Source organism: Manis javanica, chromosome 10 (genome assembly GCF_040802235.1).
Source record: "Manis javanica isolate MJ-LG chromosome 10, MJ_LKY, whole genome shotgun sequence".
Taxonomy (NCBI): domain Eukaryota; kingdom Metazoa; phylum Chordata; class Mammalia; order Pholidota; family Manidae; genus Manis; species Manis javanica.
The window spans coordinates 91,074,163-91,100,110 of record NC_133165.1 but is presented as its reverse complement, the minus strand read 5'-3'; the positions used below and the strand labels follow the sequence as shown (position 1 = coordinate 91,100,110).

At 39.0% G+C, this 25,948-nt stretch overlaps 1 long non-coding RNA gene across 1 annotated transcript in view; it reads right to left on the bottom strand.

Annotated features, from left to right (window-relative positions):
* LOC140843814 (uncharacterized) overlaps positions 1-25,948 on the bottom strand; it is a 68,510-nt gene that overhangs the window by 7,202 nt on the left and 35,360 nt on the right. Inside the window, exon 2 of the long non-coding RNA XR_012121771.1 lies at positions 5,192-5,317. This is a non-coding gene — a long non-coding RNA (uncharacterized lncRNA). The remainder of the gene's footprint in view (positions 1-5,191; positions 5,318-25,948) is intronic.

Below are 25,948 nucleotides of genomic sequence, written 5' to 3'. Positions count from 1 at the left end.
CTAGACTTATGCAAATCTACTTGTGATCACATGGCACCTATTTATTTACAAAAGCTTCTTTCTTTTCTGAGAAAATATTAGAGTGCCTATCCATGACTACAATATCTCTCCTTAAAGTAGCAGTTTCAGCTAGTGAAAGTCCAGGAAACACTGCTATTTTTCAGAATCTCACAGGGACTCCTGTGTTAATCATAGAGGTCATTCATACCTCTCCAATACTTTGAACATCATGAAAGTCAAGTATTTAAATTATAATACCCTATTGTAAAAAATAATGGGGATTTTATCTTAATGGAAGCTAATGTACATAGTAACCAATACCTGAGATGCATTGGTACTTCTTTATGCTGGACTTGGAGAATACCAAAAAAATATGCATGACCGAGTGAATTTTCTAGTATTTCAGGACAATAATTTTGAAAACAGAAGCTGATCATGGAAGAATATAAATGAAGGAAAACCTGGTGTATATTCAGAGAAACAAAGGTTTAAAAACCAATCCCAAGTTGGACTGCACAGAGGAGAAATATAAAAGCTGTCATCAGGGTCTTGCCGTAAGGCAGCAGATTTCTAAGGAATAGAAGACATTTTATATCCCAGGAAGAGCAGAGAAAAATGCAGAAGATGATATTCTAATGACATGAAGTCGAGATCTTGAGGCTTTAGTGTCCTGTTATTCCTCATGACCATTCACCTATTAATAATAAACCAAAAATAAAGGAACAGAGAGATCACATTCTTCAACTCCTATAAGCTGACAAGGTTATTCATCTTTAGTGAGATGGAGGTCATAGAAAAACCTAGTTTGTGAGCAACAGGGGTCTAGAAATACTCTAGTTTGCCATTAGCCATTCTGCATAAGGCAGCAAAATTAATTTGTTTTAATGTTATACCCAAGAGGCACATGTTTTCCTTTCTATGTGATTATGAAAATACTGAATGTCCCCTGAGGAAAGAAGTTCTTTTTTTAGACTTTGGGAAGAGACAACCCAATTTTCTGAGTTCGTTTTTTCTCCTTTGAGAGCACTCTTAATTTGTTAACACAGGAGTGCATTTGTCACCAATAAAATTCATCTTCACTCTATAAACAGACTGCCTGAAATTAGTCCTGATAAGAGGAAAAGCTAGGGGGAGTGTATTCAGTTGCATGTTATGAAAACATAACTCAATGGCTTAATTTGTAATAAGATTTTTATATCCAACTATTGCATGAGCAACATAAGAAAGATACTGAAAGACCATGCTTTTATTTCACTTCTACCAAGCACTGGTCTTTATGATTATAGATAAAAAAGCAAACTGTTCTTTAATAGGGGCTTCACTGCTATTAAATGGGGTTGAAGGTTGTCAGTGTTTATTTCTTTTACATTGTTATATACCCACGGGAATAAAATTGTGACTACTTGTAAAACACTGTGTTAAGTGTTTTGAAAGAAATAAAAAAGTGGATGGGACCCAGCAACTGCCCTCAGGTAATGCAGTCTAAAAGGGGTGCTCATATAGGCATAAGAAACTGCCTTACAAGGCAGAGGGAAAGAAGTGTTTTGAGTGCCTTTGATTAGAATATTTTTGGGTTGCAAATAACAGAAACCCAAATTAAACTATCTTAATGATAAGGAAACTGAGTATAATGCTTAAGAAATTTCAGACAGGCTGCAGGAACTCACCGTGTCACTAGGAATGCACTTCCTCCCATCTCTCCAAGTTGCTAGTCACTCATTTGTTCAGACTAAGGCTGGTGGCCTTGCCAGGAGATGGCTGCCAACAGCCATCAGAGCAACATCTGTTGCTCTGTTCACATCCAGCAGGAGAGAAAGACTGAATTCTTTCTCTGAAATCCCTTTCCTTGTGTTCCATTGGCCCATGTCTGAGTTCATAGGTGATAAAAGAGGGATGGGGCTCTCTTGATTGACTCAGACTATCCATAGGGTAGAAGAGAGGTCGGGAAGCCAAGCACAGTGTTCACCCAAGTGTGGTAAAGGAAACAGACCCAAAGCCGATCCCCTCATTCACCGAACTGAGTAGCTTCCTTGGGGTTTGGTGGGTTACCCTGAGGTTCAGTGTTGCCAGAGATGGAAGGCAATAGACAACACTTGGTAAGAAAAATGTTTTTAAAGCCTGTAAGAGATGATTCATTATGCCTTAATGACATTTCTAAATTTGGGTAAGAGGAATACCTCTCCTTTTCTCCCAAAGTCAGATAATCTTTTAAAAGTGGTTGCCAAGCATTTTTAAAGCTGATATTTCTAGCTCCTTCCAAAACAGTCTGTCACTAAACCCACCCACTCTACATAGAAGGGGGAAAAGGAGGAGAAGAAGCTGAAGTGTTGTTACTTTTTATAGAGACGATAGTTCTTCAGTTGTGTCAGCTTTTGATGGGTAATAAGATGCTTTCAATCTTACAATGTCTCTTGTATATGGGCACCCTGCCCTATTCTGAGTCCATATCTGGCCTGTCGCACTTAATTGTAAGATTGCTTTTATTTCATTTTTTTCATTTTTAATGTTTACAATATGCCATGTGCTGGTATAAGCTCATTACATGTGTTGTAATCTTATTACATGCAAAAGCTCATTTAATTTCCTAACAACTCCTAAAATAGGAATTATTTATATCCTTACTTCACAGGTGAGAAAACTGAGCCACAAAGAGATTGAGTAACTAACCCAATACATACAGCAATCAGTACCAAACCTGGGATTTGAACCTAGGCAGTCAAGGTCCAGATTCTGTATTCTCACCCACATTATTACAGAAATACCTGTAAACTATCAACTTTCCTCACCAAAACAGAAGTAAAAACCTTAATGATTGGTCCAGACATACCTTAGGTACTGACAAAAATTCTCCATTTTTAGTGATCTTCAAATCAGAGGACCCCTTGTTCACATTTAATCTTTCATGTATCTGTTCACTGAACACATGTATTGAACATTCACCATGTGCCAGTCTCTATGACGGATGCCCGAAACTTACAGTCTGGTGTGAGATGAGTAAAACCCAATACAGTGTGGTAAGAGCTGTAACAGAGGAGGTGATAGGTGCCACTGGAGCACAGAAGGCAAACTTGGGGGTCACAGAAAGTACATGGGCAACTTCCAGCTAAGACACATTTAGAAGAATGAGTCAGGTAGGTATCATGGAGAAGAGGGAACCAAAGGAATGTAACTGTGGCGAGTGAGGGAGGGTAGAGAAGGGCACAAGTGACTAAGATGGTGCTAAACATTTCGAACATTATCCTAAGAGTAGTGGGTATAACGTGAGGGGTAATCAGAAAACAGATAACTAATATTCAAGTCAATAATGAGGCAGAGAGTATTGTTTCTGAGAAAAGTTGGAAGAGAAAAGGAATGAACATTTGTTGAACACTTAAGGTTCAAAGGGATAGCGCTCAAAGCTTAGGGCTTGCTTTGCCATTTCCTAAAAAGTTTCCGAGATTTAATTTCCCCCATAATAGAGCTCAGAGAAGTTAGGTAACCTGCCTGAGGTCTCAAGGAAGACCTAGAATTTAAACTGCTATCTGATTCCAAAGCCAATACTCTTCCCCACTATCCGATGAAGTCTCCAGAGCTCCTCCAAGTCAAAGACAAAAAAGGAGAAAACTTCTTTCTACAAACCCTCATTCATCCTGTAAAATGATACCCTCTTCAAATCATAGAAGTTGTACATAAGAGAATTAAATGTCCCTGAGAAATTTCCCTTCTCTCAGATCTTTTAATTATAGGCACCAGAGAATAAAGACCTGAATATATGAGCAAAAATATTAAGTAGAAACCTCCCCCCAACACATACACATTAACAACTGATATCCTGCCGGGACAGAAACATGATCACCACTATAAGTATCTTCTCTGCTTCCCCTGGAAAAACAACAGTGAACGCACCCCCGCAACATCCCCAGGGAGAGCATAAAGTTCCCCGGAGCTTCCTCGAATTGCCCAGCACATCGTTTTTATATTTACTGTAAAGTACAACAACCCAAAAGGACGTGAGGGCCATTTCTGCTTCTCTCAGAGTGACCCCACATGGCTTGGCTTCCAGCTGGAGAGCCATTTCCAGGAGAACAATGCACATTTGCTAAGGTTAAGCCTCCCATGAATAACTTATAGCTGTGCAGCCTCATGGACAGCAGCCCTGACACAACTGACAGTATCATTCACTGAATCGCGATCCACCCTCTCAGGAGAAATGAAATATTTGCTCGTTTCACGTTTCATCAAGACAGGCTCTTCAACTATTTATAAGTAAAATAGAAATTTCCACTACTTCAGCTGACACAACTGGCTGGATCTGGCAACTGATAAAAGAGATCCAACAGCAGCCTTTGGTAGTCGGCTTCAGCAAAAGCCACTAGTGGCAGGGGAAGGGCACAAGGTCAGCACCGAGGGCGCCCCTCCTTCAGGCGCTGCTCTCCTCTCCTCATTCTTCTGCACCACCTCAACTGAGACCCCAAGTATACAGCTGACCCAGCATGGATTTTGCTAATAACTTTTTGCAAATATGCCTCCAGGTAAGTGGCTGTGCTTTTTCAAGAATTATTAAGGACTCATTGAAATTGACACTGATCAATACCATAGTGCCTTTCTTCTGGAATAAAGGTTGTCACTTCTAATTCAGTCCTCCTGAATTCAAAACAGATGCATTAAGGATAGTCAGTGTGCTGGATCTGGGAATTTAAAGACTGCTAAAATTAAGTCCGCATCCTTCAAAGGCATAAACCTAGTAGAGGAGCAGACAAACAGAAAGCCCTGACTGCAATAACTGCTCTGCCACAGGAAAACCCAAGGGGCAGAGGAGCTCTGTTAGCCCAAGCTGGAGGATTGTTTTATTGATAACACGTGCAGACCCAGTGCTTCATACAGTCCTCATCCTATTTAACCTCACCATAACCCTCCCCATGAGGCTAGCTATATTATTAACCTGAATTTTTAGGTCAGGAAACCCAGGCTCAGAGATGTTAAGTGATTTGCTCAATCTGACAATGCAAGTGGCACATATAAAATTCAAACAGCCTAGTCTAACCACAAAGACCATGCACTTACTTTAAAATTGTATTGTTGCATCTCAACAGAAATTTGCAAAATTTAATGTTCATAACTATATTCATTTATTATTCAAGAAATACATGCTATGTTCGAGGCACTAAAAGGGGCACAAACTAGGGAATGGTTCTGGACTTCTGGTACTTGCCTTTGAAGATCATCGCAGGCAAAGAGTTTTGCGTAAGATCATTCAACCAATCAGTTATTCTGGAAATGTTTGTAGAGTACTGTTATGAACCAGGCACCAAGCTTGGTTCTGAGACTATGGAGTGATCTGAAAAAAAAAGAAAAAATGTCTCTGCTCTCCTGGAACTCATATTCTGGAAAATATGCAAATAAATACACATTACATCCAAGGAGGTTAAGAGCTGTGAAAAAAAATCAAGTTGAACAAGGAGTGGGTCTAAGAGCAAGAGTGAAGGACTGAGGGGAGAACTTGGAATTTTGAAGCAGATGATCAGTAAAGGTTCCTGAGAATTGGAAGGAAAACCTGAATAAGGAAAAGTGTGTTAGGTAATCTTCTATGTGGAGAGCATGTGTCGTAACAGAAGCACAGCACGTACAAAGACTCCAGGGCAGGAGCCCACTTAGAGTTCGCCAGAAACAGCAACAGCCCAAATCACAGAGAGAGACTGAGGGCAGTGGAGCACCCTGGGCCGTCCAAGGACAGGACCTTGTCTGCAGTGTGTGGGACTCCTGTTTTCTTGGCAGAGCAAAGGGAAACCACTGGGGAGCTTCGAATAGAGTTGGTGGTCGGTGGGTGGTGGTGACATGTTCTGATTAATGTTCTAACCTAACTCTGGCCACCGTGTGAACTGATGATGCGGATACCCGAGTGAAAACAGGAAGACTGTTAGAAGACTGTTATGCGAGCCTACTTCTGAGATGGTGGTGGGTTAAATTAAATCAGAAATGGGAGGCTGTCAGAGTAGGGATATATTTTTCATGGTAGTGCTGACAGACTAGGTTAGATGTGGCCTGGAGGAAAGAGACAAGAGGAAATGCACTTAAATTCCTGGGACAGTTTATACTCAATATATGGGAAGTCTGTCCCCATCTTTCAGAGCCCAACACACAATTTACTTGGAGGAAATGAGTCACATGCATAACTAATTATTCACACATCTATAACCCCATGTCCACAACCCGCTCATAACGAAGTAGATGATATTCTCCTTCAATTGCTTTGATCAAACTAGTAGATAGCCTCTATTTGTGTTCAAATAAGCCAAGTAGAAGAATTATTAAAAGAATTCTGGTTTTATCAAATATGAGGGAACTTCTATTTTTGGTGAAAGTGTCTATTACTACTATAGGTAGAACATAGTTCTATTTATTATAAAATTCAAATATTGCATTGCCAGAGAAGTCTCCCATGGAATGCCTTCTTGTAAGGTCTCCTTGTTACAGCCTCTCATCACTCCTGTATCTTTCCATCACAGCTCTTGTACTCTGAAATTTGTTATGTATTTAATTAATATTTGCCTCACCCACTGTGATCCCATTCTTCTTAAGTTTGAAACATTTGCCTAGAAAAAAATACAGTAGGCATTCAAAGATATTTGTTGGAAAAAAGAATTAGCACTCCCCTGTTCATTACAGCAGTGTTCACAATTGCCAAGAAGTGGGAACAACAAACTAAATATCCATTGACAGATGAATGAGTAAAGAAAATGTGGTGTATACATGCAGTGGAATACTATTTGGCCTTAAAAAAAGAAATTCTATAATGTGCAACAACAAAGATGGAGCTTGTGAACATTATGCTAATAAAATATGCCAGAAACAAAGTTACAGAAAGAGCAGATTCTACATGATTTCAGTTATATGAAGTATCTAAAAATAGTCATAGAGTCAAAGAGTGGAATGGTGGTTGCCAGGAGCTGGGGGAGGGTTGAGTGAAGAGGTTCTAATCAATGAGCATACAGCTAAGCAAGATGAAGGGGAGCAGCTTCTTGGAGAAGGCTGCTGAAGGGAGCTGTGGCCTTTGGTAAAGGGTAAAGTTAGTGAAGAGAAAGCCAGGGGAATAAACCCAGCTAGGAGGAAGCCAGGGGAATAAATTTTTTGACCTCACTATTCTCCAGACCCTGGATATCCTGTCTGTAACTAACATTGGCTAAACCCCACTGGAAACTGGTGGGCAAAGGAGCTTGTTGATATAGGCCACACATGTTTGCTTTGCAGGGCACCAAACAGGGTGGAGAAGAGAAAATACTGAACCTAGAGAAGCAAATGGGAAATGTTCCGCTAATGCCTCTGCGTTCTGACCCTCGCCTCCTCTTTGTCCCTTCTGCTGTAGTCACCCTAGCCTTCTGGATAGAGCTTGACACTCCAAGCAACTTCACAGTTTTCTATTTTCTGTTTCCTCTTTTTCTGTAAATACCTATTTTGCTCACTTCCTCACTTACTTCAAGCTCAGACTTCACCTTCTCTCCACAATCTACCTGAAAAGCCTATTTAAAATTACAAACCACCTCCCCCCAACATTCTAATCCCCTTAACCAACTTCTACTTTTTTCTTTCCCTCCTTTTTTCCCATTGTATTAATCATATACTATATTACAAATGATATAGGATTACATACACATTACATTAATTTTTTTATTACATCTAATGTTAACTGTCAGACTCCCAATTTTCTCCCTGGAATATAAACTCTGAGGAAATGACCTTTGTTGTGTTTTTTTAAACTGATATTTCCCAGTGCTAGAAGTGGTGGAAAATACATAAACAAATGGAAAAAATTGTGTTTAGTATTCAAATGCTCTCATAGTGTGTTGAATTTTGTTTATATAGGCAGATAGAAGTAAATAAATACACTAAAACCAAATAGTCCCACTCCCTTCCCCATTCTCAAGAGACAGATTAAGGTTGAGCTGAAGTGTGACCAAATACTGAATGAATTTCTGTCCCTCTGTAGGTGGTTTCACAGAGAACTGTACCTGAGAAGAAGCTCATTCTTTTACATTGTATTAAACTAATTCAGCATATGGCAGTGAGCCAAAGCCTAGGCTCTCTTGAGTCTAATCTCCTTCCACAGAGATGTGAAAACCTTTGAAACCACTAAGAACCCTCAGAAAATAACACAATGAAGTCACTGTTCAGGTGGTTCTTAATTGTGCTGAAGGAAGAATAAAATCACATACAGTATTTAAAAACCTTCAAAATAGAGAGACCAAAGGCCCCTGAAATGATTCTATTTGTGTGTGTCTTCCATCTATACTTAACCAGCATGCAAAGATTTAGAACCAAAATAAAAGTTTATCCCCATAAATGTATGCAGAAAGACACACTGCACCACATATAATTAAACAGTGATTATTTTTAAAATTCCTTTATCAGGGCAGTTGTGAGTCCAATAAACTTATGAGGGTAAGAAAACTGAATATAGCAGACCTACAGTGAGGAAAAGCACTTTGTAACCAGGCTTCTCACAAATTTAAACCAGGATTGAAGGAGGTAATGATCTCATCTTCCCCATCCATTCTTCCCCCACAAAGCAGGGAACTCTAGAGCTATGCAGATGTACAAACACTCTAGAGGTCTTAAAATGAAGGCGTATTTTTATAGCATCATCAGTAGCCATCAAAGCTTTGCCAATAGTATTTATGTGCATCACAGTGACATTTTTAAATGTTAATTCAGCCTCCAATAAGAAATTATAAACATGTAGGGCTTAAAAGCAGAGAGTCGGATTGCTTGATATATCTAATTTATTTGCAAGCCAAAGGGAAAAGCTCCTCTTTAGAGGCAACATCACAATATCCCATTTGAAGTCACCCAAAAAGACAAAGGGAAGATCTATCTAGGAAATCACTGACCTCCTGATAGGAAGGAAATTCCTTTATACTCCCCTTAAGGGAATCATTTTAAAGTAGGTTAGGTATATCCTTGAACCAAGAAGGTTTCTTCAGATGTCTAGTTTTTGTATCCTTCAGGCTACTGTGATATTCAGCCCACTCTACCAAATTCACAGGACTCACGGCTTCTGAAACGTGGTGTGTTTAGATAAAGGGCTGCTTCTGTACATCTTTGCGTTCATCCAGTTCCACCTGAGGCAGTTCTTTTACAAGGTCACTTCATGGATAAAAATCTACAGAATCAACCCAGAAAATATAAGGTACCTTGAAATTAGACATTTTGTTCTCTTTTCTTCTAGCATCATAAACCAGATGATAATTTTATATGTATGTGAACATCAAGAACTAGGACTATGGCTCATCAAGGTCAGACTGTTTAATCTTAGTAAGTTTTGAGGTAGGCGTGGAAGTCATGAGGCACAGTTGTCTTTGACGTATATGCATAACTCCAGGAAGGTCAAAATTTTGCTTGATTTGGCATCAACAGAGAAAGAAAGCATAAGATCAAATATTGATCCATAGAAACCCCTAAGAATTAGAAATTTTTTTCTGCTTTTAGAGAATTAGCCCAGTGGACCCCTTACAACACAAGGGCAGAAAATACATAGATCTCAATATTAAGTCATGCTTTGACCAACTGTGAAATAAATGTGTTTACATTATGTAGAGATATTTTTCACATTCATTTTTCTGTCACTTTGATTTGCATTATGATGCCAGGGCTTTAAAATATGGGCTGTGGGAGCCTTGAATTTGGAAAGCCTTAACTTCTCATGAAAAACTCGAACTATCCTTCCAAAAAGGGTTTTATTAGGTATATACATTATTTTGATAAATATTTACAGAAATAAGCACTACAGAAAATAAAGAGCAGCACTTCCAAGCTAAAGTAAAAAGAAATGTTGTTAATCAATGGGAAAAGTTAATGCAATTTACTAGGTAAGCTATGACAATTAAAATAAAAGTTCCATGCAAACACAGAGAATATGGGTATTGTTCACCATTGTATTTCTAATACTTATTTCAATGTTTGGCCTGTTGTAAAGGCTCAGTAAATAATGTTTGTAAAATATACAAATACTATGATAGATGAATGGATGAACAGTCTTCTAAATCCAAATGAAATATCCCCAGGAAATAGAAGACCAATTCATCAGAAGGCACTTGTAGTTAGATGAAACTCCTTTAAGATCAACTATTTCCCTTTGCTGTTCATATGCTTTCACCAAGGAACCACAGAGACCATAATTAGTTCTCTTGAATTGTCATACTCACAGGGATAGTAATTTATAACTGATTATAAATTAATCAGTTGGTTTTCTAAAACAGATTAGTCCCAAGAGATGTGGGTTATGTGAACCAGTTTTCTTAGGGCTTCTTCAGAAAGATCGACAATTAAGGTCCTTAAACTCAAGGAAATTTCACAATTTCAGACAGCAGCCTATGAGGTCTGTGGAAAAAAAGCCAACCCAGTGTACAATACTGTGTAAAAATTATAGTTTGTGCCTTTTGGACACTACTTTCATCAGGAAAAAAATGTCTGTCATGATTTCAGTGCTCTTGATGCTGGAGTTCTTGTTCACAGAGCTGAAGAATGAACTTCACAAACAGTCAAGGCAGGAGAGCAAGGCAGAGGCTTCTATTTAGAGAGAAAGCAAGAGAAGAGAGCTCCTGGCTCAGGCCAGGAGGGGCCAAGAGAACCCCTGGATGGTGTGTTGTCTAGGGGTTTTATAGGCAGTTGAGAGAGGGTTCGGGATGCACACCTGCTAAGTGGTCCCAAAATGTTTATCTTTGAAGAGACATTAAGTTTCTTATTAGTCTTCCTGGTTATTTACAAGAAACTTTACTGCTCTGATTTCCTCCCGGGATAGCAGCTTCCTGGTCTGGGAGCATATTACTCAAGACTGCCTGCTTTGCTCCCAAGGTGGGCTGAGTTATTCTCTGTTTGTTAAGAAACTTCTTTTAACGAATTGGGTTTTAAGATGGAATCCTTCCTATTTTTACTATGTTGTTTTGGGCTTGCTTGCTACATTCCCCAAGTTGCAACAAATCATTTGTTTAGGGCTGGAGGAAGAAAAGCAGCACTTGGATAAAGTTAGGAAAATAAGCTGGGCCCCCTCAGTAGGCCAAAGGAAATCTCACAATGGATTATCCTGCTTTTGGTTTTTTTCCAGAAGCCCTCACTCTACTCTGTCTAAGCCCATGGTCCCTGTCTCACTTTGATACATTTAGGGAACTTTGGGCGTCTCCTACTTCCTCCGTATAAGGGTTCAATGAATGTATATATTTGATCATCAGTAAGACATGTTAAAACATGAATCTATGTCATCAGTACAATCTTTCCTCTAAGGTGACATTGTCCTAGAGAAGAAAATAAGGAAGAGTGTTTCTTTTCCATCACAAATCCCTGTTGAAATCTACCCTGATTGTACACACACATGCAAGCATTTGTTCTTTCATTCAGTCAATATTTTTCACGTGCCTGTAGGCACTCAGCTTCTGTTATGTTATTAAGCTTACCGAGGTGAGAAAGTTATTGGTGAATGACAGCTAATTTGATAAATGCTAGCTAACCGTGTTAGTTTGCTAGGGCTGCCATGACAAAACAGATGTGGGGGCTCACACAGAAATGTGTTTTCTCGCAGCTCTGGAGGCTGGAAGTCCAAGTGCCACCAGGGTTGGTTACCCCTCAGGCTTCTCCTCTTTGCTTGCAGAGGGTCACCCTTTTGCTGCCTCTTCATATGATTATCTCTCTGTACATGTGCATCCCTGGTGTCTCTTTTATGTGTCCAAATTTCCTCTTTGTACAAGTTTACCAGTCAAATTAGGTTAGGGCCCACCCTAATATCTTTAACTTAATCACCCCTTTTAAAACCCCGTCTCCAGATACAGTCACATTCAGAGGTAGGGAGTTAATGCTTCAACATATGAAGGACAATATGAAGTATTTATAGGAAATGTGGGCTTAGAGGAACAGTGATAGAGATGTAAAGAAGGGCCACATCTGTATGAGTTAGGGGGGAAAGACAGTAGAAATTAATGACAGTGGACATGGTGGGATGAAGGGCTGGTGCTGGAAGAAATAATCTGTAAAGGCAAAGGCAGCTCCTGTAAGGACCCCTGGATCACGAAATGTGGGTGTTTGCACCTCAGGCTTGTATGAACTAAACCATTTCCCAAGTAGTGATAGGTTTACCACAAAACTAACGAAGTCCAGCTTCAATGCCCCTCAGAGGTCTTTCCAGGGCCATTGATCTACTTTTATATTCATGATTTTGTACTCTTTCTTTAAGAGGGCCTTGGACTCCAAACAACCTGCATTAGTCCGTGATTGCAAGTATTTTCAGCCATTTTTCTTGTGAATTCGAATCATCAACTGACTTTTAGGCTGCAGGGGCTCAGTGTCCTAGTCACATGTTCTAGTCCCGACACCATTCTTTTTCTCTGTCTCTTTCACACACACACACATACCCAATACACACACACATAAACACTATATACACATTTGTGTTTGTGCCAGCAGTCAGAACTGGGCAACCAAATTTATAACTTAAATAAGTTAATTTAATTACAATTAATGTGAAAAGCAAATTGTGTATGTCTAATAACTATAGTTGAAAATAATTGTTTGAAATCTTTTTGTTTTATGGAGAATCATGCTTCACTCATTTCTTCTCATACAGCTAGATGAATGGGTCCTTCTAAGCTCTCTGGGTGTGCACACATCCCAGCCCAGCCAGTATGACATTTTCTTATTTTGGCATTAGCTACAAAACACTTTCTTTACTTTCTCTAAAAAAAAAAAGTATAAATATCTTAATGATGCAGAATGCTATTACCGAGTGGACCTTTCCAGAGGCAGCACACTTAGTGAGAGACAGTTTCATCCTGTTCCCTTTAAAAGATTTCCGCATTTTGTTTTTGTTTTGCGCATAGCTCTTCCTGGGAACAGCCTTGAAATTGAAGACAGAAAGGTGTTTCTCGGTTGGAAAGTAAAAGAAGGAAATGAGATGAGATCCGTAAAACAAGACAGTTCAATTTGCCTAACAAAGCAAAATTCCCAAATTGAGTTACTCTTAAAGCACTGTAATCAGCCATGTTTCTTAAAATGCCTGGGTTATATCTATCCCCACTCACACTATGGTAATTATCAGCTGCCACCACACAGAAGTGCTGCATTCCCTGCTACTTTTTTTTTTTTTTCCAGAATGTCAGCTTGTAATCTGAAGGACAATTACAAACCCTACTTTTTTAGGCATGTTTAAAATAAACCCACAAAAGCAACAAGCCTGTTACAATTACTGTCCTGCTTCAAGGGAGAAATATCCCAGGTGGTGTTTTATCTCTGCAGCATCTATTTCTAAAGTTGAGCCACAATGAAAGGAGCAACAGCGCCTTATATAACAGCAGACTAATGCCAGTTGTGGGAAGAAGCTAAAACTTCTTAAGAAGCATTGAGACTTCATTCTTGATGAACATAAACTAGCCAAAGGATCATCACCACTGGGGCTACTTGAATACAACATCCCTGCATAAAAAGCTGCAGTATCAGTCACTGTTCATACGGCGGTGAGACTGTGTAGAGGATCACTCTTTCTTATTTAATAGGAACCTACAACCCGCACCGAGTGGAATGTTTTATGCTAATGGCAGCATTTCCAATTAAACTGCCAATACAAATCACTTTGACATGCCACCATGCTTTTTTAACTAGTTTCACACCATACACCTTAGAGCCCTTATATTGTTCAGCTTGTAAAAGAAAAATGAAATATCAGTCAAAACATAATAGGCAGCATGCTACTGAGGAAACTTTTTAGCATAACAAAATTCACATAAGTTCAAGTCACCTGAATTTTACGAAGAGATTCTGCCCAGAGTGCTAAGAAGCCTAAAAAAAAAAAAAAAAAAGAAGAAGCAAAGCACTGAGAAATCCATATATTGACTTTTCTTCAGGTATTTTAAAGTAGTCCTAGCAGAGTAGACTGAATTTGGGACAGGAGGTCTGATTGTTGTCCCACCTCAGCCATGAACAGTCTGGATGATGTTGAGTTTTCAGAAATGAGGCTCTCTAAGTCCCTTCATCTCCAACTTTCTGCAATAACAAGTTCCATAAAAGATGGAAAAAAAAAAAAACTAGGTCACTTCATGAATTCAATGCAATTCAGGACACAATTTCCAATAATAGCTTCCTCCTATTCCTTATAAAATATGTCTCATCCCTATGTTTGTCCCCTGTTTATACACCCACAAAGGGGAAAGAGTATGAAAGGCAGAACTGGGTTTTTATTGCAACTGAAATTTCCTGTTAGCTATGTGACCTTGGACAATGTGCTTAACTTCTAAAATGCTAGTTTCCTCATTTATAAAAGTAGAATAATATTCTCTATCTTGTGAGGTAAGGATAAGGATTGTAAGGGATATTTCTAACCAATATTTTATTATGCCTACAATCTAGGAGCCCTCCACAGCTAGAAGTTACACATGATCACACACATACCTTCACTCGTACGTAATCACACTACCAGCTTCAGAGAACATTGATCACAGCTCCACTAGAAGTGGCCATCAGTAATTCTTGTGTCATTAAGTCAGAATTGGAAATGCACATAGCTGTAGGTCCTTTCATAGTAGTATGATTAGATTGACATTCTAACATGCCCATGAACTTTCAAATTCTTTATTATCCTGTTCACTGCCACTGCCAGGCGTCTAGTGTGAGGGTTATCTGTCTGGACAAGGTGTACCATCTCTAGCAGGTAGAAAGTGCCAGCCCTAGAGGTACAGTCTGTCATTCCACATCCTGTTGTGATAATTTAGAAATGGAATTACATCATTTTTCTACAACAAATCGGAATAGCACCAGGTTTGGTACAAATTAGAATGCATCCATTCTAATTTAATCTCATTAACTCACCGTTTCAGGGTATTTCATCTAAGCTGTCCAAATAATAAACCAAAGCATGCAACATATGTATGTAGCTCAAATGTAGATCCTAGCTCATGTCTCCTGTATTCTAAGGAAATTTTTTTCACCTCCACTAACTAGCCTAAATAATTTTATTCCCTTGCTCTTCAATTTTACCACCCAATTTCTCCCCAGAGCATGCCATGCTCACCTGCCCTCAGTTCCTGAGTATTCCTTAAAGTGTGCAAATCTGGCCACCCCCAACTTTTTGAAATTGTCCTTGTGGTGGTCGTCAGTAATGTCTTATGGCTAAATCCAGCAGCCCTACTCAGCCACCATTCACATTAAGATTTCTTAGGACTCTGAAACTGCTGTCCTCTAGAACCCTTGTCCCCCATGGCTGCATGAACCCTGCACATTCATTTTCTTTTGCCTTTCTGAACTTCCTTCTCTTTCTCAGGCCTTTTCTCCTCCAAACCCAAAATTTAGCAGAATCCTAAATTTTCTTTGTTCTACTATGGTCCTTCAATGGTAATTTAATATATCCCAGCAGTTTTAACTACAACTCTATGCACCACACTCCCAGATGTAAATCTCCAGCCCCACCCACTCTCTGAGAGGCTCCACCTGGTTACATTGATTAATCTTTGCCTCTCAGACTCATGAGTCCAGATGTAACTCATTATGCCCCTTATGAACCTGCTCCTAGTGCTGTGTTCCTGGAGTTCTCTCACATCACCACCACCCTCATGGTCACCCATGCTCCAAATCTCTGCATCCACTTGCCCTTTTTCAAATTAGTTATCCTATGTCAATTCTACCTCCATATATTTCCAGTATGTTTCTACCTCTCTCTTCCCACTATAGATGCCCTAATTTATGACATGTATAATATGGGTTTAAGAGAGGAAAAATTTCCCAATTCTAGAAACCTTCCACCCCAGATTCTCTGACAGGTTATCCTAGATTAAGCATCAGAAAACACATCTAATCATTTCCATTTCCTTGCTGAAAATGCCTTGTGTAACACCATTTCTTTTAGGTAAACACTAATTATTAGAATAGTAAAACAATTAATGAAATTTTTTAAACATTTGCTTAGTATGTCTAGGTAATATGTCAACTATACATCAATTATCTCATTAACTGTTATCATAGATATGATTTTAGTTATTTGGGTGATTGTACTGATTAATGTATATCTCCCTAACTAGATCATAAACTCCATGAAGTCTAGGGCTTAAAAAATAGGCACTCAAATACTATCTACTAACTAAATAAATGAATGAATGATTTAAGCCTTCTTTGATCATCATAGCCAAAGGTACTCTTTTTTTTTCTCTTGGAAGTTGCATACTAATTCCTTATGTACATTAGCATATTGTACATTGTATCATAATCACTATGCCTGTGTTAAATTTGGTATATGCAACTGTCTTGCCAATGGGTTTCAGCCCCGGGCAAGTTCACTATGGATTCAATGAGACCAAGGAATGATAGTGGAACGTCCTTGGGGTTAAAGGGTTTATACCCAACTTTATTCCCATGGTGGCAGGTCAATCACTAGAATCCCATCCACTCAGAGCGAGTCTGCATGCAGCACGCCAGTCTCTGTCTCTGGGCCTCTCTGCCCCCGCAGCCATCTCAGTCTCTGTCGTCAGAGCTGCCACCACTTCAGTCTCTGCTCTCCTGCAGCTGTGCAGCCGTACCACCATGCTGCCCAGCACACTGGGTGAAACTCTTCATATAGATTCAGTAGCAACGTATTGCCCACACGTGTGTAGTGAGCAAGCCGACTAGAGCCCAGTGAGAATCCTGGGCATAGGAACCTTTACTTTATCCATAGCAACAAATCAATTCTAACTAGATGTATTCCTACTAAGGACCTATATTAGACTACTTCAGGATCAGCCAAGTCACAAACAAACTTGGCAAAAATTAGACACTAGGAATATAGGTACTATGGATTACCACACAAACAGAAACACTATACTGTACCTTCATATATAAACCAAATGTTTTGTGTAAATCTTTCTCCCAATTCCCTCCCTCAAGAAACTTAAGCAGCTCTTAAATAATAAACTTTGCATTCAGCTGAAGCACATGACCAGATTATTACAGTCAGCCCATTCATTGTCGGGGTTTATTTATCTGATTTTCCTGACTGGACAAGATGATCATCCTCTCTTGTACAGCTCTCTTGAATTTTTCTGAATCAATAAGTGTGCTTGCCTCCCAAAAACTCGAAGGGAGGTTATTCAATCCATGCTTTTTTTCTTATTTAGCACTCATTCAGTAAAACGTACTAGGTCCCAGCATGAGTCAGACATGGATCTTGGCTTCAAAGGATGTATGGATTAAATATAATGCATGTGCTTAAGTAACTGTAATTCAAAGGTGAAAGATAAAAGTGGCATAATATATGGACAGCTAAACTATGAATTCAAGATAGAAATATTAGTTTCAGTGGGGAGGGTCCCAAAGTAGTTCCTGGAGAATTTGTATGTGATATGGTTTATGAAAGATGAGTTGGATTTTTTAGATGTTCAGGGATGAGAAAAAGGATGTATTCCAAGAGGAACAAGAGGAAGAGCATTAACGAGAATGTAGAAATCTGAAAAACCTTGGGATGTAGATAAGAATCATTAGGTAGAAGAATTTAATTGTAGGATTAATTATATTGTTACTGTTGAAATAAACAAGCATAATGCTGGTTCTATACTTTTTTTACTATTATTAAGGTATTATTGATATACATTCTTCTGACTGTTTCACATGAAAAACAATGTGGTTACTACATTCACCCATATTATCAAGTCCCCAACACATACCCCATTGCAGTCACTGTCAATCACTATAGTAAGATGCCACACTTCTCTGTGCTACACTGTCTTCCCTGAGACCCCTAAACCATGTGTACTAAACAATACCCTGAAATCCCCTTCCTTCACCCTCCCCACCCGTTCTCCCACACCCCTCCCCTTTGGTAACCGCTAGTCCCTTCTTGGAGTCTGTGAGTCTGCTGCTGTTTTGTTCCCTCAGTTTTCCTTCATTGTAATACTCCACAAAAGAGGGAAATCATTTGGCACTTGTCTTTCTTCACCTGGCTTATTTCACTGAGCATAATGTCCTCCAGCTCCATCCATGTTGTTGCAAATGGTAGGATTTGTTTCTTTCTTTTGGCTTAATAGTATTCTATTGTGTATATGTACCACCTATTCTTTATCCATTCATCTATTGAAGGACACTTAGGTTGCTTCCATATCTTGGCTATTGTAAATAGTACTGCAATAAACATAGGGGGGGTTCATATATCTTTTTGAATCTGAGAACTTGTATTCTTTGGGTAAATTCCTAGGAGTGGAATTCCTGGGTCAAATGGTATTTCTATTTTTAGGTTTTTGAGGAACCTCCATATTGCTTTCCACAATGGTTGAACTAGCTTACATTCCCACCACCAGTGTAGGAGGGTTCCCCTTTCTCTGCATCCTCGCCAGCATTTGTTGTTCTTAGTCTTTGCAATGCTGGCCATCCTAACTGGTGTAAGGTGATACTTCATTGTGATTTTTATCTGCATTTCCCTGATGATTAGTGATGTGGAGCATCTTTTTAAGTGTCTGTTGTACATCTGAATTTCTTCTTTGGAGAATTGTCTCTTCATTTCCTCCACCCATTTTTTAATCAGGTTATTTGCTTTTTGGGTGTTGAGCCATGTGAGTTCTTTATATATTTTGGATGTTATTAAATAAGCCCTTGTCAGATATGTCATTTATAAATATATTCCCCCATACTGTAGGATATCTTTTTGTTCTGTTGATGGTGTCCTTTGCTGTACAGAAGCTTTTTAGTTTCGAGTAGTTCCTTGTGTTCATTTTGCTTTTGTTTCCCTTGATCATGGAAATGCATTCAGGAAGAAGGTGCTCATGGTTATATTCAGGAGATTTTTGTCTATGTTGTCTTCTAAGAGTTTTATGGTTTTATGACTTACATTCAGGTCTTTGATCCATTTTGAATTTACTTTTGTGTATGGGGTTAGACAGTGATCCAGTTTCATTCTTTTGCATGTAGCTGTCCAGTTTTGCCAACACCAGTTGTTGAAAAGGCTGTCATTTCCCCCTTGTATATCCATAGCTCCCTTATCATATATTAATTGGCCATATGTGCTTGGGTTTATATCAGGGCTCTCTAGTCTGTTCCATTGGTCTATTGTTCTGTTCTTGTGCCAGTACCAAATTATCTTGATTACTGTGGCTTTAGAGCTTGAAGTTGGGGAGCGTAGTCCCCCAAGCTTTATTCTTCCTTCTCAGGATTGCTTTGGCTATTCAGGGTCTTTTGGGGTTCCATGTGAATTTTAGAACGATTTGCTATAGTTCATTGAGGAATGCTGTTGGTATTTTCTTAGGAATTGCACTGAATCTGTAGACTGCTTTAGGCAGGATGGCCATTTTAACAGTATTAATTCTTCCTATCCATGAGCATGGGATGTGTTTCTATTTATTGGTAATCTTCTTTAATTTCTCTCATGAGTGTCTTGTAGTTTTCAGAGTATAGGTCTTTCACTTCCGTGGTTAAGTTTATTCCTAGGTATTCTTTTTGATGCAACTGTGAATGAATTTATTTTTCTGATTTCTCTTTCTGCTAGTTCATCATTACTATATAGGAATGCAAGGACTTCTGTGTATTAATTTTGTATCCTGTAACTTTGCTGAATTCAGATATTAGATCTAGTAGTTTCAGAGTGGATTCTTTAGGGTTTTTATGTACAATATCGTATCATCTGCAAACAGTAACAGTTTAACTTCTTCCTTACCAATCTAATGCACTTTATTTCTTTGTGTTGTCTAAATTCTGTTGTGAGGAATTCCAGAACAATGTTGAATAAAAGTGGAGAGAGTTGGCATCCTTGTCTTGTTTCCTATCTTGAAGGAAAAGCTTTCAGCTTCTCACTGTTAGGTATAATGTTGGCTGTGGGTTTGTCATATATGGCCTTTAATATGTTGAGGTACTTGTCCTCTATACCCATTTTGTTGAGAGTTTTTGTCATGAATGGAGGTTGAATTTTGTCAAATGCTTTTTCAGCATCTATGGAGATGATCATGTGGTTTTTTTCCTTTTTGTTGATGTGGTGGATGATGTTGATGGATTTTTGAATGTTGTACCATCCCTGCATCCCTCAGATGAATCCCACTTGATCATGATGGATGATCTTTTTGATATATTTTTGAATTTGGTTTGCTAATATCTTATTATTTTTGCATCTATGTTCATCACAGATATTGGTCTGTAATTTTCTTTTTTTGTGGTGTCTTTCCCTGGTTTTGTTATTAGAGTGATGCTGGCCTCATAGAATGAGTTTGCAAGTATTCCCTCTTCTACTTTTTGGAAAACTTTAAGGAGGATGGGTATTAGGTCTTCACTAAATGTTTAATAAAATTCAGTGGTGAAGCCATCTGGTCCAGGTATTTTGTTCTTAGGTAGTTTTTTCATTACCAGTTCAGTTTCATTGCTGGTAATTGGTCTGTTCAGATTTTCTGTTTCTTTCTGGGTGTGCCTTGAAAGGTTGTATTTTTCTAGAAAGTTGTCCATTTCTTCTGTTATCCACTTCATTAAAATATAATTTTTCACAGTATTCCCTAATAATTCTTTGTATTTCTGTGGTGTCTGTAGTGATTTTTCCTTTCTCATTTCTGATTCTATCTATGTATGTAGACTCTCTTTTTTTCTTGATAAGTCTGGCTAGGGGTTTATCTATTTTCTTTATTTTCTCGGACAACCAGCTCCTGCTTTCATTGATTCTTTCAATTGTTTTATTCTTCTCAATTTTATTTATTTCTGCTCTAATCTTTATTATGTTCCTCTTTCTAATGACTTTGGGCCTCATTTTTTTTTCCTTCTCTAGTTTCGTTAATTGTGAATTTAGACTGTTCACTTGGGATTGTTCTTCTTTCCTGAGGTAGGCCTGTGTTGCAATATACTTCCCTCTTAGCACGGCCTTTGCTGCATCCCACAGATTTTACGGTGTTGAATTATTGTTGTCATTTGTCTCCATATATTGTTTGTTCTCTGTTTTTATTTGGCATTGATCCATTGATTATTTAGGATCGTGTTATTAAGCCTCCATGTGTTTGTGGGATTTTTCAATTTCTTTGTGTAATTTATTTCTAGTTTCATACCTTTGTGGTCTGAGATACTGGTTGGTACAATTTCAGTATTTTTGAATTTACTGAGGCTCATTTGTGGCCTAGTGTGAGGTCTATTCTGGAAAATGTTCCAAGTTCACTTGAGAACATTCCTTACCAATCTAATGCACTTTATTTCTTTGCTTTACTTTCCATGTTCACTTGAGAAGAATGTGTATCCTGTTGCTTTTAGATGGAGTGTTCTGTAGATGTCCTTTAGGTCCATGTGTTCTAATACATTGTTCAGTGCCTCTGTCTCTTTACTTATTTTCTGTCTGGTTGATCTGTCTTTTGGAGTGAGTGGAGTGTTGAATTCTCCTAGAATGAATGCATTGCATTCTATTTCCCCTTTTAATTCTTTTAGGATTTGTTTTACATATTGAGGTGCTCCTGTGTTGGGTGCATAGATATCTATAAGGGTTATGTCTTCTTGTTGGATTGACCCCTTGATCATTATCTAATGTCCTTCTTTTTGTCTTCTGACCTTCTTTTTTTTGAAGTCTATTTTGTCTGATACAAGTACTGCAAGTCCTGCTTTTTTCTCCCTATTAGTTGCATGAAATATCTTTTTCTATCTCTGCACTATTAGTCTGTGTATGTCTTTGGGTTTAAAGTGAGTTTCTTGTAGTCAGCACATAGATGGGTCTTATTTTTTAATCCTTTCAGTGACTCTGTGTCTTGATTGGTGCATTCACACCATTTACATTTAGGGTGGTTATCGATAAGTATGTACTTATTGTCATTGCAGGCTTTACATTCGTGATTACCAAAGGTTCAAGGTTAACTTCCTTACTATCTAACACTATAACTTAACTCATTTAGTGTGCTATTACAAACACAATCTAAAGGTTCTTTTTTTCTCCTTTTTCTTCCTCCTCCATTTTTTATATATTAGGTATCATATTCTGTACTCTTTGTCTATCCCTTGACTGACTTTGGGGGTAGTTGATTTGATTTTGCATTTGCTTAGTAATTAACTGTTCTACTTTCTTTACTGTGGTTTTATTACCTCTGGTGACAGCTATTAAACCTCAGGAAGACTTCCATCTATAGCAGTCCCTCCTGCAAAATACACTGTAGAGACAGTTTGTGGGAGGTAAATTCTCTCAGCTTTTGCTTATCTGGAAATTGTTTAATCTCTCCTTCAAATGTAAATGATAATCTTGCCAGATAAAGTAATCTTGGTTCCAGGCCCTTCTGCTTCATTGCATTAAGTACGTTATGTCACTCCCTTCTGGCCTGTAAGGTTTCTGCTGAGAAGTCTGATGATAGCCTGATGGCCTCTTTTGTATGTGATCTTATTTCTCTCTCTGGCTACTTTTAATAGTCTGTCCTTATCCTTGATCTTTGCCATTTTAATTACTATATGTCTTGGTGTTGTCTTCCTTGGGTCCCTTGTGTTGGGAGATCTGTGTGCACTTCCATGGCCTGAGAGACTATCTCCTTCCCCAGATTGGGGAAGTTTTCAGCAATTACCTCCTCAAAGACACTTTCTATCCCTTTTCCTCTCTCTTCTTCTTCTGGTACCCATATAATGTGAATATTTTTCTGTTTGGATTGGTCACACAGTTCTCTCAATATTCTTTCATTCTTAGATATCCTTTTTTCTCTCTATGCCTCAGCTTCTTTGTTTTCCTGTTCTCTAATTTCTATTTAATTTATCATCTCCTCCACCATATCTAATCTGCTTTTAAAACCTTCAATTGTATGTTTCCTTTCTGATACTGTGTTCCATAATGATTGGAACTCTGACTGTAATTCATTCCTGAGTTCTTGAATATTTTTCTGTACCTCCATGAGCATTTTTTAAATTTTTATTTTGAAATCTCTTTCAGGAAGATTCATGAAATCAGTTTCATTTGACTCTGTTTGTGGTGTATGTCTTGACTCGACTTGTGCCATTCCCAGGTGTTCTGAAGGCAGAGAGGATTTACTCTGCTGACTCACACAGTATGGAAAGGAGTCTTGCGTAGGGAGGGAAGAAGCTTCCCATTGCTCCAGGACCTGGGGTTGAGTCATCCCAAGAGGCCCAGTATGAATAATATCCTGATGCAACTGAGGGATTCCGCCTCCTCCACCTCTTCCTCTTCCTCCACCTCCTCCTCCTCCTCCTGGGAAAGGACATTTCAGACATGAAGAGGTGGGGAAGTAGTGTGTGTGTCAGGCTGGAGCGCATGAGCTGCCAGTGACTGTAAAGAAGAAAAGCCTTTCTCCCAACCTGCCCTTTTCCTGGACTTATCTTCGTTTCACCAGTTCCAGAGGGGGACTTGGCCCTGGGCCTGGAACACCCTTTCTCTGGGAGCTACAGTAGTTCTGACCATGTGACTTAAGTTTTCTGCAGTGGGAAAAGAGTGGCAAGGACACGTGCCCCAACCAGGCACAGGCATGAAATCCTCCTCTGTGCCCTGCCGTGTTCTCCCCTTTTCTAGCTAACTGAGATGTTGTTAACCTGGGGTCTATTTGAAAGCTGAGTGTTAATGATAAAAAATTTCTATCAGCAGGGAGATCTGCCCTATTCCTTCACATACACTGATTGTTACATACAAAGTAGGTACATTCTTTCATGTATTAGTTGCTAAGGCTTCCTCTACTCCAACTAATGAATCTATTCCATTAGTGATGTAATGAGTTTTGAGAAGCAAATAATTGGACCTGGTAAATATTAAGCAAGCTATTATATTAGAAACTACTCTGTGTCTTCCCTTGGCTTATTTATGATGTATAAGCCAAGGGAATACACAGAGTCACCTCACAGTCACCACAACTATTTCAGTTTCCCATTTTTCCAGAAAAAGCCAAACTTTCTCAGTTCAACTATCATGCTTAAATGGTATTTGTGTGTGTGTGTGTGTGTGTGTGTGTGTGTGTGTGTGTGTGTGTGTATCCTGCTGGTTTTTTTCTTTCATAGTGGACCCTCACATTTACATGTCTATACTCTGAGACAATGAAAGAAAGGTCTCAATGTCTGAGGCAATCTAAGAAATCAATTCATTTTCTGTATGACTTTACACTCTCATCCCTGCACCTCCAATTTTATGCACTCAAAGTTTTTTCCTAATTTTTCATTTACCTCTTTGAGCCACACTTTCTTCATTAACTGGAAAAAGGATTGGAAAACATGTAACATTGTAAAAAATGAAATAAAGGAAAATACATTATATAATAAAAATTATACTAATAAATCACTACATCTGTGATACAGTAACCCAGAGTGAAATGATTTATGGAACACAGGTCCTACACCAAAGAGACAAGTACCTAGTCAAAGGAACCTTCTCTTGACCCACAGATTATCTGATCCCTTAGAAAGACCAGTGCACCCACACCTTTTCTTCCCTCCTGCCTTCCTGCCCTTTCTCTCCCATAAGTAGTAATCTTTGCTCCTTTTTTCCTTAGAAGACTGTTTCTAGATCCCCAGTGCTCAGAGAATATCACTGACACACACCTCCTGACATTCTGGTCACTTTGGGGGAATGTGTGATTTCAAGATGTTTCCTTTTTCATTTGTGCTTCATAGCTCAGCACTTCAGAGAGTGACTTAAAATCAGGTCCTTCCTTCTTGGAACTCTGCTGCCAGAGGTACAAGTGATGACAGCCAAGAAGCAGGCCCGTATATTTAAGAACAACAAACAACTGAAGAGGCTCTCTCCTCACTCACTCAATCACTCACTCACTCACTGGCCTGGCCGGTGCTTAAGTACACCAGTAGGGCCATTAGGATCAGTGGATCCCTTTTACCCAACACAAACTCTACCATCAACTTGAATTGTTACCTTGCACTTTACATCAAAACTTGAGAACCAATGATATGGATTAAACAAAAGACAATTACTGTATGTATCTAGGGTAACCACATTACTAAATCTCCCCAAGGGTGAGAATAAGGCATTACCTGAGAGAAACAGGCTTAGACCCATGCCTGCCCCATAGAACATGGTTAATTGTCCTATCTTAGCAGTACCATATAACTTATGTACTCATGTAAGTTATATGTGAGGTGTATGTGTATAGTGGGTTTGCAAACACCTTGTGATTCCACACAGCCCCAACATTTATTGAATTTTCCCTACTGTAGGGAACAGGCTCATGTGTTTCAACAACCCATTGTCTCTTTTGCAACTCTTGTCCCCATCACTTTCCCAGAGCCTTCAGGGAAAGAGGAACCCCCTGGCTTTACATCCCATGGCCCTTATCATGAATCCTGTGCTTGTAGAGCATGAAGGCTTCATTCCCCAGCTTCTGTCGTAGGCCCCAGTCTCCTGGAAACAAAAGAGCTCTGCACAGGGTTTGAACTCTAGTTAGCTCCATTCTACTTCCAACTTCCCACTGACTTTCTCCTCCCTGAGGTTCAATATGTATTTGCTGCTCTAGAGCCAGGCCATGATCCAGCCAGCTTCAGCCTTCTTTACCTCCAGTAGGTCCTGCCTCAACGCTGTTCCCCCCACATGGGCTTGGCCTCTTGGCAGCCACTAAACTGTAGGCACATTTCCCAAAATATTCTCAGGCTTGTCAGCTTTTGGAAAAACCAAAACCAAAAATTAGATCGTTTTACACATACCAAGTTGGTAAAAATTATATCAACCTATACAAATGATAGTAAGGATATGGGTAAAAAAAGAACCTTCATGATATAAAATGAAGTATTGACCTATGTAGCTGTTTTGGAGAACAATTAGCCAACATTTTATGAAATTAATGAGTATATCACCTATGAGCCATGATAGGGAGTGGTATAAGAGGGCAGATGTTTCCTATCAGCACCTAGTGCTCTTCAGTTTCTTTGATTATTCTCTTTCCCAGAATGGGGTTCATTTTCTATAAATGCACAGAAGCATAACATGATATGTGTAGGCTACATATCATGGTGGGGGGCCTTGGAGCTGTATAGCCAGCCAGTGGTCTGGAGTGCCTGAAGATTGTGGAAGTTCTCAACCCGTTGGGCAGAGTGCACCTGGACA